The sequence below is a fragment of the Harmonia axyridis genome, chromosome 5, assembly GCF_914767665.1.
Source record: "Harmonia axyridis chromosome 5, icHarAxyr1.1, whole genome shotgun sequence".
Lineage (NCBI taxonomy): Eukaryota > Metazoa > Arthropoda > Insecta > Coleoptera > Coccinellidae > Harmonia > Harmonia axyridis.
In genome coordinates this window covers 26472469-26487393 of record NC_059505.1, presented here as the reverse complement: position 1 = coordinate 26487393, position 14925 = coordinate 26472469, and the positions used below count along the sequence as shown (strand labels likewise).

General features: G+C 33.2%; 1 non-coding gene across 1 annotated transcript; it reads left to right on the top strand.

Annotated features, from left to right (window-relative positions):
* The first annotated feature begins 5119 nt into the window (after window positions 1-5119).
* On the top strand, window positions 5120-5203 carry Trnal-cag. The gene has a single exon. It is a non-coding gene; the product is annotated as a tRNA-Leu (tRNA).
* The last annotated feature ends 9722 nt before the right edge of the window (window positions 5204-14925 follow it).

Genomic DNA, 14925 nt, shown 5'->3' with positions numbered 1-14925 from the left:
AAAACTAAAGCAATTTTGGGTCATTGTGAAGTACCTTCATGGCCAGCAATAGTGCAACTGGTGGGAAAATTCGTGCCGTTGGGACAATTTAGTGATGTGACAAATTGAAACCATGCGCGTCACTCAAGAACTGAGATATTGCTTCTGTAGCTCGTAGTGTTTGTCGATTCCTTGTCGATCTTGAGACTTAGGCTTCGATTAATGATTTTTCATGGCCGGTAGTGGAAGATATTGATGTGGGCGAAGTTTATTTCCAATGAGACTGTTCTAAGTGCCACACAAGCAACGAAACAATCGCAATTACGCAAGGAAAGTTTCCCGGTCATGTTATTTTTCACAATTGGCCACCGAGATTTATGAATTATCACCTTCAGACTTTTTTCTTTGGGGCCATGTGAAAGATAATGCCCATTTATGAATATTGGAAATGGAATTCGTGAAGTTATCGCAAATGGCAAATTTCTCATGGAAAATTACTTGAAAATGATATGGTGCTGCAACTGTAGTCGTGGCGGTCATTTGGCTGATACTAATTTCCATCGTTAAGGGTTTATACCAAGTGACAATCTCGTGATCTGCCAAAGTTCAACTACTCCTCAGCGTTTTTGAGATCTCTCCAATTTTCAGGATGAGTGAAGCAATCTCAAACGTTCCTCTGATTTACAGTCCTTTTCTACCACATGCAATAAATCAAAAAACGTTTTTACGTTGTTAGTTTCAATTTTAGAAGAATCGCAATTTCAGCCTTTGACAAAACTTTTTGTATAAAATTTTCAGGTGAAAATTCATAAAAAAATAAATGTTTGTTCGGAAAATTATAACAAGCATAAATTTTTCTCCAATTTTTTTCATTTCCAAAAAATTTAATAAGTAAGGACTCTCTGCAATGAAGAATTCGTTGAAATGAATAACAGTGCAAACTCATAAATCGATGGTCTCTAGCGTAAAATAAGACGCACTTATTTTTCAACTGATGGTACCTTCCTTCCTTTTGTCGATGAAAGAAACATCTAGAAGGTTTTCGAAGATGCAGAATTGAAGGCATTTCTTGATCAAAACTCGTGTCAAACGAACATGAATTGGCAGGATCATTGGAAGGGACGCAACAAGCCATTTCAGAACGCTTGAAAGTCATGGTTATGATTCAGAAACAAGGAAATTGGTGCCGTACGAGTTGAAGCCGAGAGAAGTTGCTTGTGAACAGCTGCTTGAAAGGTAAAGATAGAAGGGATTTCTGCATCGCATTGTGACTGGAGATGAAAAATGGATTCATATCGATAATACCAAGTGTAGAAAATCATGAGGATATCCCGGCCATGCTTTCACGTCGACGGCCAATTATGAATATTGACGGTTCCAAGGTCATGCTCAGTATTGGGTTTGACCAGCTCGACGTAGTGTATTATGAGTTGTTAAAACCAACTGAAACAATCACAGGCAATCGTTATCGAATGTAACTGAAGCTTTTCAGTCGAGCATTGAAAGACAAACAGCCGCAATACAGCGAGAGACATGAGAAAGTGATTAATATAACAATAACTAATAAAAAAAAGTTGAGTAAATGTTCGAAATACCCACTCTACACAAATAATTACAAACACTTTATGATACGCTTTCGCAAAAATTTATTAATATCCAGTTGACGAACTTGTAGAGAATAATGTGCTGGTGAACTGACCAAATTGACAATTCTCATGTCCATAAATGGAAAATTGCCAATTTTCAATACAGAAATTGTAGAATTTTTGAATACTCGGTATCACTATAACTGGCATTCATATTCATTCGACATTTTTAATGAATCAACCTGTATAAACAACGTAGCTCTGTTTTTTGCTTCCCACAATTTTTTCTTAATATGTTCAAAAATAGCCCAATTTGACAATTAAATGTAATAAAAAAGCATTTTCCATGTTTTCAAATTGGCTTCTGTTGTAATTACGAGTATTTTTATACTATTTTCATCCAATTCGGTTATCATTTAATCTAAAATACTACCCTATGTCGTGAATGAAAGCGGTAACAGATAAATTTCTACATGTAGCCATCACATGAATCTAACTTCTTTTTAAGCTTTTTAAAAGGTGACAAGAGATTTTAATCATTTCGAAATCCGTTCGGACATAAATCTTGTTGCAATCATTATTTAACAATCAGCACTTTATCTTCTTTATCTGCAATTCCTAAATTTTCTCCCTCCGCTCTTCCTCTCTCGAATTTTTACGAGTGCTACATAGGTAGAAAAATTGCTGACTGTTGACTTATACGCTGTTTTGGAAACCCCAACGAATTTCCCACATCGGCGGGATCGCCCAATAAATCCAAATTTCTTTTCCCGATTCCATTTATTTTCGTTATAAAATTTGCAATCTTCCTCGCAGCGAAAACTTCCCCTTTGTCGGTTGATTTATATCGATGGCACTCCACCCGATCTAAGTAGGCCAAGAATGGCGTCATAGCGTCGTCGTCTCTTTATAGCGGTTGCATCCCGTCGCTTCTATTCAAGTTTTACTTTTGTTTTCCTCAGTCTGACCCCGTTTTTTTGCTGTACCATCCGAGTTTCATAATATTTGCCTGGTTGGTTGAGAACTGAGAAGTGACACGAGATGGCACACAAGTCGCGATTTTTTCCTCTTCCTACTTCTTTGGAACGAGGAATGTTTCTGGAATCATTTAGAGGGAACATCACCACGTGACATTCTCGTGATCTGTCAATATTTTCCCAGAGAAAATACAGACTAAAATAATGTGCAGTGTTATGGGAACGTTTGAATGATCAGTAAAATTTATGATATCTATTAGGTACATTAATTCCAATTTTCGTCGAAAGGTAGAACTAATATAATTATAATTTATAATTATATTCGTAATAATAGTTAATAATTATAAATTTTCATTGAATTAGAGTTATGCCTCTTTTGTTTGGATTTTTTTGTAGCATTTCTGTTAGGAATATTTTGAAATGCATCAGTGCTTTGTAGGAATGCCATATAAACAATTCTTAACTAAAAATAAAAAAAAAAAACTAAATTATGATCATCAGCAAACCATTGAAATACTACAATGTAGAATATTGTTAGAAATTATGTGAAAACCCATAAAAAACGGTGTTGTAAGAAGCAATATCCCTGATTTCGTTTTGAACTAAGCAGTTACGCAAAGTAAAGCAAAATTAGAGTTCTGCTAATCATTTAGCCTTTAAGGGGGGGCCAGCAAAATTTTAAGGGGTGCACGGGCCCCCCTGGCCCCTCCCTAGCGTCGCCACTGTATTTATTATTTGAAAATGAGAAAATTTGTTTTTGGTTAGGAATAATTCTCATCAATTAATAAGGATGTATCAATTCAAAATAGATTACTTGGAATCTAGCTGAAATCTCCTTTAAGCCGTCTATCGTTACGAGTAGAATGTTTCTCATTGTTCCAACGAATAGTTAGGCATTTTACGTGTAAAATTTTATGTGAAAACTTTTTTTTTTCGTGGACCCCTTTCAAAGCTTTGCTGGTTTCGGTGAACCTCGCAATATATAATAAATATATACCTATTGCTGGGGTCTAAAAAAAAGGTTGTAGATACCCATATTATAGGTATCTTCAACCTTTTTTTTTAAGTTCAAGAATTGTTTGGGAAAACCAATAAAGATCTATAACATTAAATTCGGTAAATACGGAACATTTTTGTCCATTAGGCAAATTCCAGGTACCTTTTATTTGAAAACGTTGAATATTTCCGAATAACGCAATAATATTGGATATTATCATAATAATTTGAGGATTAAATTGCGGCACTAGGCAGTTTCGCGCAGCCTGGTGAGAGAAGCCAAACTGATATTTTTGTTATTTATAGTCGTTATTTATAATCGAAACCGCAAAAATTCTCGTGGACAACTTGTGGACCCCTATTTGTTCTTCACGACACCGTGAACCCCCGGGAGTCCACCTAGACCACTTTGGGAATCACTGGTCTAGATTATCTGAATCTGAATTCTGAGTCAGTATTTTGTAGGAAAAGAGAATGTATGTTTTCTATTTTTTTTGCGAGGGAACAACGATTTCAAAATGTTGCTTAGTAATAAGCCTCAAACCTGGAAACGAAATAAAAATGGTTTTTCAAAAAAATCAAACAGATCAGTAAAAAAAATTTTTGAAGATTAGAAATAAATACCTAATATAGTAATCAATGTGACGATTGAAAAACTCATTAGTGGACAAACAGGCCGATAGGCAGACACGATACCAAAGTTGATTAGAATAGTAAGAAAATCATGAGTCGATGACCAAAATATTTTTTTCATGTGGTCACAAAGTTTGTCTACCTTCGTAGACACAATAGCAAAAAAAAAAACAAAAATTTATTTTCTGACAAATTCTCTCGAGTAGACTCCCTGTTCATTAGTCTCAGTCACATCTAGAACTACTTGAAAGATTTTATAAGAAATTTTAGAACTTATACTAATTTGATTATATTTGAAGAAACATTCCCATTTGATGTTATGTGCTTTCGCATCCACCATAAATATAATATCTTCAGCGCATACACCATTTCCACAGAAATTCCGTTGAGAATTTTTCAGGAAAAGTGATAACATGGCATCATATTTTATCTTGTAGAACCGAGCCTGTTGTATCTTGTGCAATCAATGCTGCAGAGCGTCGTCGTCTCCGTCGAATGGGGGCGTCGGCACCCAGGTCAATGTCATTACCGACGTCTAGCCAGGACCATTGCCGAATATTCTCCTGCGATGCATAAAGGACAAGTGGCGACGAAATGGATCCTTATACACCAGCGAATTAGGGTGTGTTTTGAAAAGCTTTTCAGCAAAAACTGTTTGCCATTAAGATTTTATCGAATACAATAATATTTGGTACTTTCGTCCTAATATTTCCTATCCTATCCTTTTAAATTGTTCGTATTATGTTTTGAATATCATCGAAATCAAAAGTGTATATTATAGAAGCGAATGTAACTATTGTAACCAAAAATATTCGAGAAATGTCTATTATTATTTTCATCATATTATTTATTTCGAATGTCAAATAATTCTAAGATTCAAATTTTGATTTGGAATTTTTAATATAGTAATGACTTCTAGAAATACCAAAAACCAAGTTTCAACATCGAGTCAGGATGGCCGAGCGGTCTAAGGCGCTGCGTTCAGGTCGCAGTCCACTTCTGTGGGCGTGGGTTCGAATCCCACTTCTGACAGCGAATTTTTTTTTGTTCCATTCAAACATCATTATCCGGTGTTCTACACATAAATTGAATTATCTGAGTTTAAATTTATTCTTTCCTTAGGAACAATAAGAAATAGTGTTGGAAGTTACCGGTTATATCACATTATCTCGTTGGGAGAACTGAAGAGAAGTTTCAGGATCTGTAAAACTTTAAATTGTTACAGAAAATGTTGCATTAGTGGAGTTCAAAGGGTTATAGAATGTTAAAAGGGGTTTCTCTAGATATGTAAAGAATTCAGTTTGTACATATTGAAATTTGGCGTTCTTTCATTTATATGAAGATATTCATAAGAATGTTTTGGTTCATTGAACTGCTTTTAATTCCTTTAGAATTATTAGCGAAGAGGAAATTATTTTCTCCAACATTTTGGAAGAGAATTTTTACAAAACTTTTACTGCAATTTCATAGAACTCAAGAGCGCATCAAGGGCGGGGTACTAAGGGTAATTACCTCATCAATTTAACTCAAAATCATGCATATATTGATCAATAATCTTTATTTTGATCTATCTATTTTTATTCTAGAAAACCGCTCTTGTAGCTCATGAGAAATGTTTCAGAGGCTGGATGAACAACTAATGCATCCTATAGTTCTCACAAACGTTATTTGCGAATATTTCTCCAGGTGCGGTCGGATCTTTATTTACTTGAACGACCGACGTCTCCAAAGGTTTATTATAGGAAATTATATCCCAGAGGAAATAAAAATATTCGATTCCCCCGTAAATCAAATTAAAATTATGAACCATTAGTGTAATGAGTTGTCACGAACATTACTGAAAAAAAAATCATCTCCCCAGTGGCGTAGTAAATTCCGACAACCTTCAATTAATAAAGGGCACATAGAGGAATGCTGGTTATTGTTTCTGTGAACGCTCGAACGTGCAAATAAATTGCAGCTTGCAGTCTTCGTAAACCATGGACGCAGCAAAGGCTGGGCATACTGTTGTCGTGATCCATGCCTGAATGGGTATGCTTCTTGATTGTAAATACCGAACAGAGCCGGATCTTGAACGATGTTCAAATACATCCATTTTAAAATCTCTATTTCTTTATTCTGATGGGATACTACGATGTCAAAATATCAAAATATTTGTGTTGTACATTTTGTTTATACATAACAAAATATAAATATTAATCGCAGAGGCTTGTGTCTATAATTTACGAATAACCTTTTACCAGAGCCAATAGGTGCAACGAATTTAAATGAATTTATAAGAGACAACTCATTTTTGTTTATCTTACACACAAGAAGAAGATTAATGTCTTCAATAAATTGATGGGCACTAGTTTATTGTCGCCTAGGGATAGATGGATCCAACTTAAGAGGGATTATCACCACATGGCTTCCCGCTTATCAGTCAAACTTTGTTACGCATTGTACGATGGTCGATTGTTTCTTCACAAAATTATAGTTTTACGTCTTTTGTAATGATTTTTGGTAGTATTTTTTTTCACGAATATTTTGAAAATATATCAGTCCTCATCATTTCTTTTGCGAAAAACGAAAAGTTACCCAAAATTATTTTCTCCTTCACATATTGAAAATATTGACTTGTGAATTATTGTTCAAAAAAATTATGTGAAAAAAAATCGGTGGTTATAAGAGAAAAAATCTATGATTTCATTTTGAAATAAGCAGTCACGTGGTGGTATTCTCTCTTAATCATTACTAATTGACATATCGTCTTCCCTCTTCCTTTATCTAGGTTTTGATTTTTGTCTTTCGGTAATCTTGATTTCCTTTATTCCACTTGAAATCTCGTTTTATGATTTGTATCAAAATAAAATTCATTTTTTACATTATTGTGTGAATTTTAAATGAAGTACATCTAGGAAAATTTCAAAACTAAAATTTAAAACCATAAATCTCAAAATTAAGAAAAGTGAAGGAAAACTCCGAATAGTAGACAAAAAGTTTCAGTAGGTTAATATAGAGAGTTTTTCCCTCTCTATTACAATATATCACAATCCTTCACAACATGGGCATAGGTATTTGAAATGAAGTTTTGGACTTGTTGCTGTGTTCTGTGTTCATCTCTAATATGGAATTGATTTTTACCATAAGAAGCATATCCCATATATGTTCAATCGGGCGAATGAGATGGCAATAACAAAGTTTGGATATCTTGATCATCTAGAAACTCGGTTGTTTTGTAAAGTAGTTATAATATAAAAATGAAATTCCATAGCAATCGCAGAAAAATATTGTTTTCGCACGAATGGCTCACTTATATTTTTTCTACGGGTAAACATGTAGAATAGGTATATGACCTTGATACCCTCGAATCCGCTATGTCAAAATGTCCTCTTCGTTGCCAGATCGAAAAATTAATCAGGTAATTAAAGTAAAGTATGAAGTATTTCACTTCGCCACCGGCCAAGACGGATATAATAATGTCTTTATCTCTAAATATTTCTGATGATCTGATTCTGAAAACGAGTACCTATTAATGCTACAAAAAATTCACCCTGCAGCCAAGATATTTATGGAAAGGCATTAGCCACTGACAGAACTGAAAATGGAGTGGTTTAAAAAAATACATTGTTATATCAACATAATAATTGATTCACGTATATAATTTCCCAAGCAAAATGTAGTTGTGGTTATTTTTTGTGATAGACGATGCACTTGTTAACAGAGGTGAAGATTTTCTTTGCTTAGTTCTTCACTTCTTAAGCTCTACGAACAAAGTGATTAAAATATTCAAATAAATTTTCTGAAATAAATGTTTATTTTCAAGAAGTTTATTGAAAATAGTGTAAAGAGTAATTTATCATCATCAAACAGCCCTCTGCTTGACATAAACCTACCCTGATAATGTGAAATAAATAAATGCTATTTTCAATCTGGCAATGTAGCTGCCAATTTGACGTAGAAAATTGGACGTCTTTCGAGGGTCTCATACCTATTCTACATGTTTACCCTTCTATGATTGTGAGTAGCCATTAGTGAACTTTCATAAGAAAGAAATTAAAGAGTCGAATAGATTTATTTCGAAAAGAGCTTCGTTGACAGTATGTAGTTATTGAGTTTTCCTAGCAACGACTTTTTGAAGGCCCGAGATTACGATCTATTACTGTGCAGATATTTTGTGCACACTCTGTGTGAAAAATTTATTCTGCACGGATTTTTAACATTCAGCAAAAATAACATATTTTTGGCACATAATATGCAGAATTTCTCAATCTTAATCAATGATGATAATAAGGCTATATCTTATTGCAGTCTTAGCCAAAAATGTCAGGTAGATATCTGTTTAATCCACTAAAATAATGCTATAACATTGTTCTAGTCAGAATAATTATACTCAAATCAAGACGTAAACAACTCCTTCAGAAATCACTCCCTGTACAGTTTCCCAGCATTCTTCTCGGGTCCTTGCATCAATCGTGACTGCATTAAAAAATGTGACGTCATTCTCATGGGCCCCAATGAAGCCACCCATTATCGTGATTCTGGGTAGAATTATGAAGAGCGTTCTCCATTCCGTTGCTACTGAGATTCCTGAATGGCGGCAAAATATTGGCTTCAAGATTCTGTGGGACGAGAACGAGAAGCAATTGCTAATTGCTTGCAGTTGGTACGCTACGGCGAAGTAATTGATTGGTTATGCTGGTAGTAAAGATGATAGTGTTTCTTTGGAGTTGGTAGAATGCTTGAAGATTGGATTAGAAGAATACAATTTCATGAGTGTGATTGAAAATTTTAGTGATCTTAATGAGATGAGGAAATGGATGAGTTGTTTAATTGATTGGATCTTTTTATGCAGAAAACGCAGATACAATTAAACTACCTACTTTACTCTATGGCCGATCAGGATGTAATTCTAGAACTAAAAATTTCCAGCAAAATTTTTTTTTCTCCGATCAAATCTAAAAATCTGTACTTGATTTTTTTTTCTAGACATTTTGCTGTGTTTTCGACCTCATCTCGTTAAAACATCCATAGAGAAACTTTTGAGAAGATTGAATATAAAATTAGTTATACTGCTGAAAACACCTGTGAAATTTCTATTACATGGAAGCCCAATGAAACATTTTTGAGTGTATTCAATAGGTGAAAAATCTAAGATTCTTGCTTTAATAAAGAGGTTAACTACTTTTTTAATCATACAGGGTGTTACATGAGTGGTTGGCCATAGACTGGTGGTGAATGCAGATCATCCAGGCAGATCAGAAAACTAGCTTGTGGTGTATCCTAAGACTGTTACTTTCGGAGATACAGGGTGATTCATGAAAATTAGCCTAAATTTCTGATATCCATAACTTGGGAATAAGCAATCCGATTTTGTTTGAATTTGGTGGTTGTTGTACATTATTAAGAGTAACATAAATCGTCTGTAACTGATACATTTGTTTTGATTCCAAAATTCGTCACTTCTTGTCTGACGGGACACTATAGCAGTAGCGTAACATAATTTGATTTATTTCGAAATTATCAATAGATGCTCAAAAATAATTTACATTGTATTTATGAAAATTCTTTCGTGCTTCAAAAAGGTCAATGTTTCTCAGTGTAAATATTTAGCTATTATGGAGTTATGAAAGAAGAATTATTAATAAAACATTCAACAACTAAATCAGGATTTTGCACGCCTATGGATTCGGCTAGCTCGATTGTGATTGGCGACATTGAACTCCCATCTCTCTTGTATTCGGTATCGAGCATAAATGTTTACTTTCCATTCCTTATATCTATATTCTAAGGTTTATTCACTTCATACAATGCTTCAAAACCTTTGATTATTTTTTAAATTTTCAGGGCGGTACCGAGATTATTGATAATATTCTTCTGATACTCCTTATTCAATATTATATTATGATACCTGAAATAAATAGGTTCAAATTTTCTCACAATTTAATTGTTAATATTTATTTTTGCTATGAGGCAAATTCACTCACAAATTACATTTTCCTGGATGGTAAAATCATTTTATTTTAAATTCAATTACTATTTCCAGAAGAATTCACATGGTTTGATTATGCATATTATTTTACGCAGTGTATTACAACACTCAATATGTGCTGAGAGTCTTAGAATGAAGAAAAGTTGAACAGAAAGCTATAAATACAAAATTTCGGCTGATAACATCAAATATTATCACAAAAAAAAATAAAATGAAAAATAAAAAAGATTTTAAAAAAGTCACATAAAACACGAATTCCTTCGTTTGCTACTCTTTTGAGAAAAGTGTGGAATTCAAAATGAAAATTGAATTCATTCGACTAAATTATATATTTTTCCATTGAAATAAAAATATTATCCTTAAACGTGTAGAAAATTTAGATTCCGAAGTCTAAAAGAAAAACTAAATAATCTGAGTACTGTCCTGAAAATATTGAAATTACATGAAAAATTTTGAAGGGTTGTATGCAGTGAATAAACTCACAGAATTTAAATGAAATTCAACTACTCACTCTCAAGTTTTGGACCAATTTCATGAAGCACCCTGTATCCCCGGAGCTTACAGTCTTAGAATACACAACAAGCTACTTTTCTGAAAAGCCTAGTTGACCTGCATGCACCACTAGGCTATGACCAACCACTGATATAACACCCTATATAATTAAAAAATGTAGCGTGCTACATTTCAAATTTTATATATTCAACTGAGTCAGACAGTTGATGGAAATCTGGGCGTACGCCAATGCGTATCTTCGTGCATATGTACTCGATACTTCGAAATTATGATATCATTTTCTTTTCTAGTTTCTTCGAACGTACATATATCGATAATTATCGCTGCAAAATAGTTATAATTGTTTTTCTCTAGTTCATTCATAAAACCCTGAAAAAAGGGGTAAGTTGTATATTTTTCTTATCGTCATTATTTGATTGTTGTATACGTAATATATATGAAAATTTTTGATATTCAGATTTAATTTGATAAAGGAATGCATCCGCCATTTTAACATTTCATCATTTTACGTGAAATGAAAATTTTTATTCTTTATTTAAATATAATTTATTATAATCAAATATTTTTTAATACCTATTATTGATGTTTAAATGTAACTTCGTTTTAACTATCGTGAATTTTTATCTTAAATGAAGCATAATAAGTTATAACTCAGTTTATGAGTATTTTCACAAAACTTTAATGTAGAGGATGTTTTTCGTATCTATTATTTTTTACATTTTTCGTTTGTTACATTTTTGAAAGAGATCTTTTCTGAAACAATCTACATATGATTGCCTTGAGATCATCCTTTTAGTTTCTTATCTCATTTGGCAGTCATTTTGTTCAAGCGATAAAATAAGTACATGAGTATTAATATCTTTTATGTAAACTTTGGTTGTTTCAGAAACAGAAAAGCCATCACCTTAATTTGGCTTCTTATTAATTTCTGTTCTCTGATTTTCAGTTTTTTTCTTGGTATATTTTCTTTGCTGAATTCCTGATTGGTTCTTGATAAACGTTGAAAGTTGGATAATTACATTGAGAGTTCTTCGTCTAAAGACAGCCCATCATTGTCGATTGTCAACTTACAAGTCAAATTATTTACTCTCCTTACAATTGAAGAACTGCCAGACCTAAGTTCTTATCAACTTCGGTGGAGGAAGATTGGCTCAGTATAGAGCTAGGACTTTTACCTCTTCAGGAAAGTAATTTAGGATCTTAGAAAATTTCATTCTTTTTTTATACAATTATAAATTTCGGATTCACTTGTATATATTTTCATTTTATAAATATTGTATGTAAATTTTTCTGGTACCAGATATTTTAAAGATTCGGATTGTGAAATACTTATGTAATTATAAGAGGTGTTTGATCGACCTGGGTTTTTGTCCCTTCCATTTGGTAGATTCAGGGATCTGAACCACGACTCAAACAAACGACTGTTCTCGGGCATTTTGAGTTGTAACGAAGAGGTTACACATAATTTTGGCGCCCAACGTGGGGCCGTTAAGGTCTTTTTGGCCATTCGATCACTAGATCTCTCAGTTTGCCTGGTGGGGGTGACTGTTTATTTGGGGTTGATCATTATCCTCGTTCCGGATAGTTCAGGTTATTATTTTTGGGATCATCTCTCGGCAATTATATCTGATTTTTCAGTCGGGATTTATTTTTGTTTGTTTTTTCTTACTAAGTTTTCAATTTCTCCTTTCTACCTTATCTTATTTCTTTGAATTTTCTATCGTGGAAAATGTCTCTCAACCCAAATTATCTAAAACAGAATGAACTCGCTTATGAGATTGCGATTAAAGGTATTGAGATCCTGTCATCAGTGGATGACAAACGTAAAATTTTGAGAGGCTTGCTTTCCCAAGAATCCTCGGATCATGGTTTCACTGTCTTGTCTGATCCTTTTTCTTTCAAAGAAAATGTTGAAGGCAATAAAGAAAGTTTAACAGATTTGAAGGAGATTTGCGCTAAGTTCAATTCAAATTCTCTAAGGTTTGTCCCCTGTATTGTGAATAGGGTGATATCTTCGCTTGTCTACAATCTCGTTGATTTGTCTGGTAGAGACCTCGTTGGGCGCCAAAATTATGTGTAACCTCTTCGTTACAACTCAAAATGCCCGAGAACAGTCGTTTGTTTGAGTCGTGGTTCAGATCCCTGAATCTACCAAATGGAAGGGACAAAAACCCAGGTCGATCAAACACCTCTTATAATTACATAAGTATTTCACAATCCGAATCTTTAAAATATCTGGTACCAGAAAAATTTACATACAATATTTATAAAATGAAAATATATACAAGTGAATCCGAAATTTATAATTGTATAAAAAAAGAATGAAATTTTCTAAGATCCTAAATTACTTTCCTGAAGAGGTAAAAGTCCTAGCTCTATACTGAGCCAATCTTCCTCCACCGAAGTTGATAAGAACTTAGGTCTGGCAGTTCTTCAATTGTAAGGAGAGTAAATAATTTGACTTGTAAGTTGACAATCGACAATGATGGGCTGTCTTTAGACGAAGAACTCTCAATGTAATTATCCAACTTTCAACGTTTATCAAGAACCAATCAGGAATTCAGCAAAAGAAAATATACCAAGAAAAAAACTGAAAATCAGAGAACAGAAATTAATAAGAAGCCAAATTAAGGTGATGGCTTTTCTGTTTCTGAAACAACCAAAGTTTACATAAAAGATATTAATACTCATGTACTTATTTTATCGCTTGAACAAAATGACTGCCAAATGAGATAAGAAACTAAAAAGGATGATCTCAAGGCAATCATATGTAGATTGTTTCAGAAAAGATCTCTTTCAAAAATGTAACAAACGAAAAATGTAAAAAATAATAGATACGAAAAACATCCTCTACATTAAAGTTTTGTGAAAATACTCATAAACTGAGTTATAACTTATTATGCTTCATTTAAGATAAAAATTCACGATAGTTAAAACGAAGTTACATTTAAACATCAATAATAGGTATTAAAAAATATTTGATTATAATAAATTATATTTAAATAAAGAATAAAAATTTTCATTTCACGTAAAATGATGAAATGTTAAAATGGCGGATGCATTCCTTTATCAAATTAAATCTGAATATCAAAAATTTTCATATATATTACGTATACAACAATCAAATAATGACGATAAGAAAAATATACAACTTACCCCTTTTTTCAGGGTTTTATGAATGAACTAGAGAAAAACAATTATAACTATTTTGCAGCGATAATTATCGATATATGTACGTTCGAAGAAACTAGAAAAGAAAATGATATCATAATTTCGAAGTATCGAGTACATATGCACGAAGATACGCATTGGCGTACGCCCAGATTTCCATCAACTGTCTGACTCAGTTGAATATATAAAATTTGAAATGTAGCACGCTACAAAAAGTAGTGAACTTCTTTGGTATAGCCAGACAATCTGATCTCACTTTTGAAGCTTAATTTTTTACCTATTAAATGCACTCAAAAATGTTCCATTGGACATTGAAATAGAAATTTTACAGGTGTTATCAACATCTTGTATAAGTCTCTTTTCATTAAAAACTCATTGCATTCCAAATATTCCTTAAGACAGTAGGAAATAATAAATGTAAAAGTATTTTTTTTGCTGGGCCCTTGAATGGTTTGATCTATACGATAGAGTTAGAATTCAGCTATTCCTTTTCACTAGTTGAAAAATGAAGAATTATAGAAGAGCTTGGATGTTATTTATTGACATTTAATAGGCGTTAGGATAGGATGTTAGAAATAGGTGCCGCGCTTGCTCCCAATTGATCAAAAGCAACATCGTCGATTACGAATGGTGTTTGGATTCATTGAAGCAAAAAAACAGTTTTTTTGCGAATATGATGGATTCATCATTACACTCCTGAGTCGAAGAAAGCGTAAGTTAATGTCAGCCGTATTTTGGGACATGCATGGTATTATTGTTCATTGACTATTTCGATGAAAATAGAACCATCATAAATATTTTATGATGTTATTCGATTGAACGTAGGCAAAAATTCAAATGCCAAAGAAACAAATTCTCTTTCACCAAGATAATGCTTCATGTTACAAATCGATGATAACCATGGTTGAATTGAACAAATTGGGCTTCCAACTGCTCGACCACCCAGCTTATTCTCCAGATCTGGCCATGAGTGATTACTGGCTTTTTGCACAACTCAAAACAATGAGCTCTAAGGAAGAAATATGTGTTTTTACTGATCAGGCCCAGGAATTATAGAGTGGAACTGAAGCCAAATTTTTTGCAAGAACCCTTTTTTGGA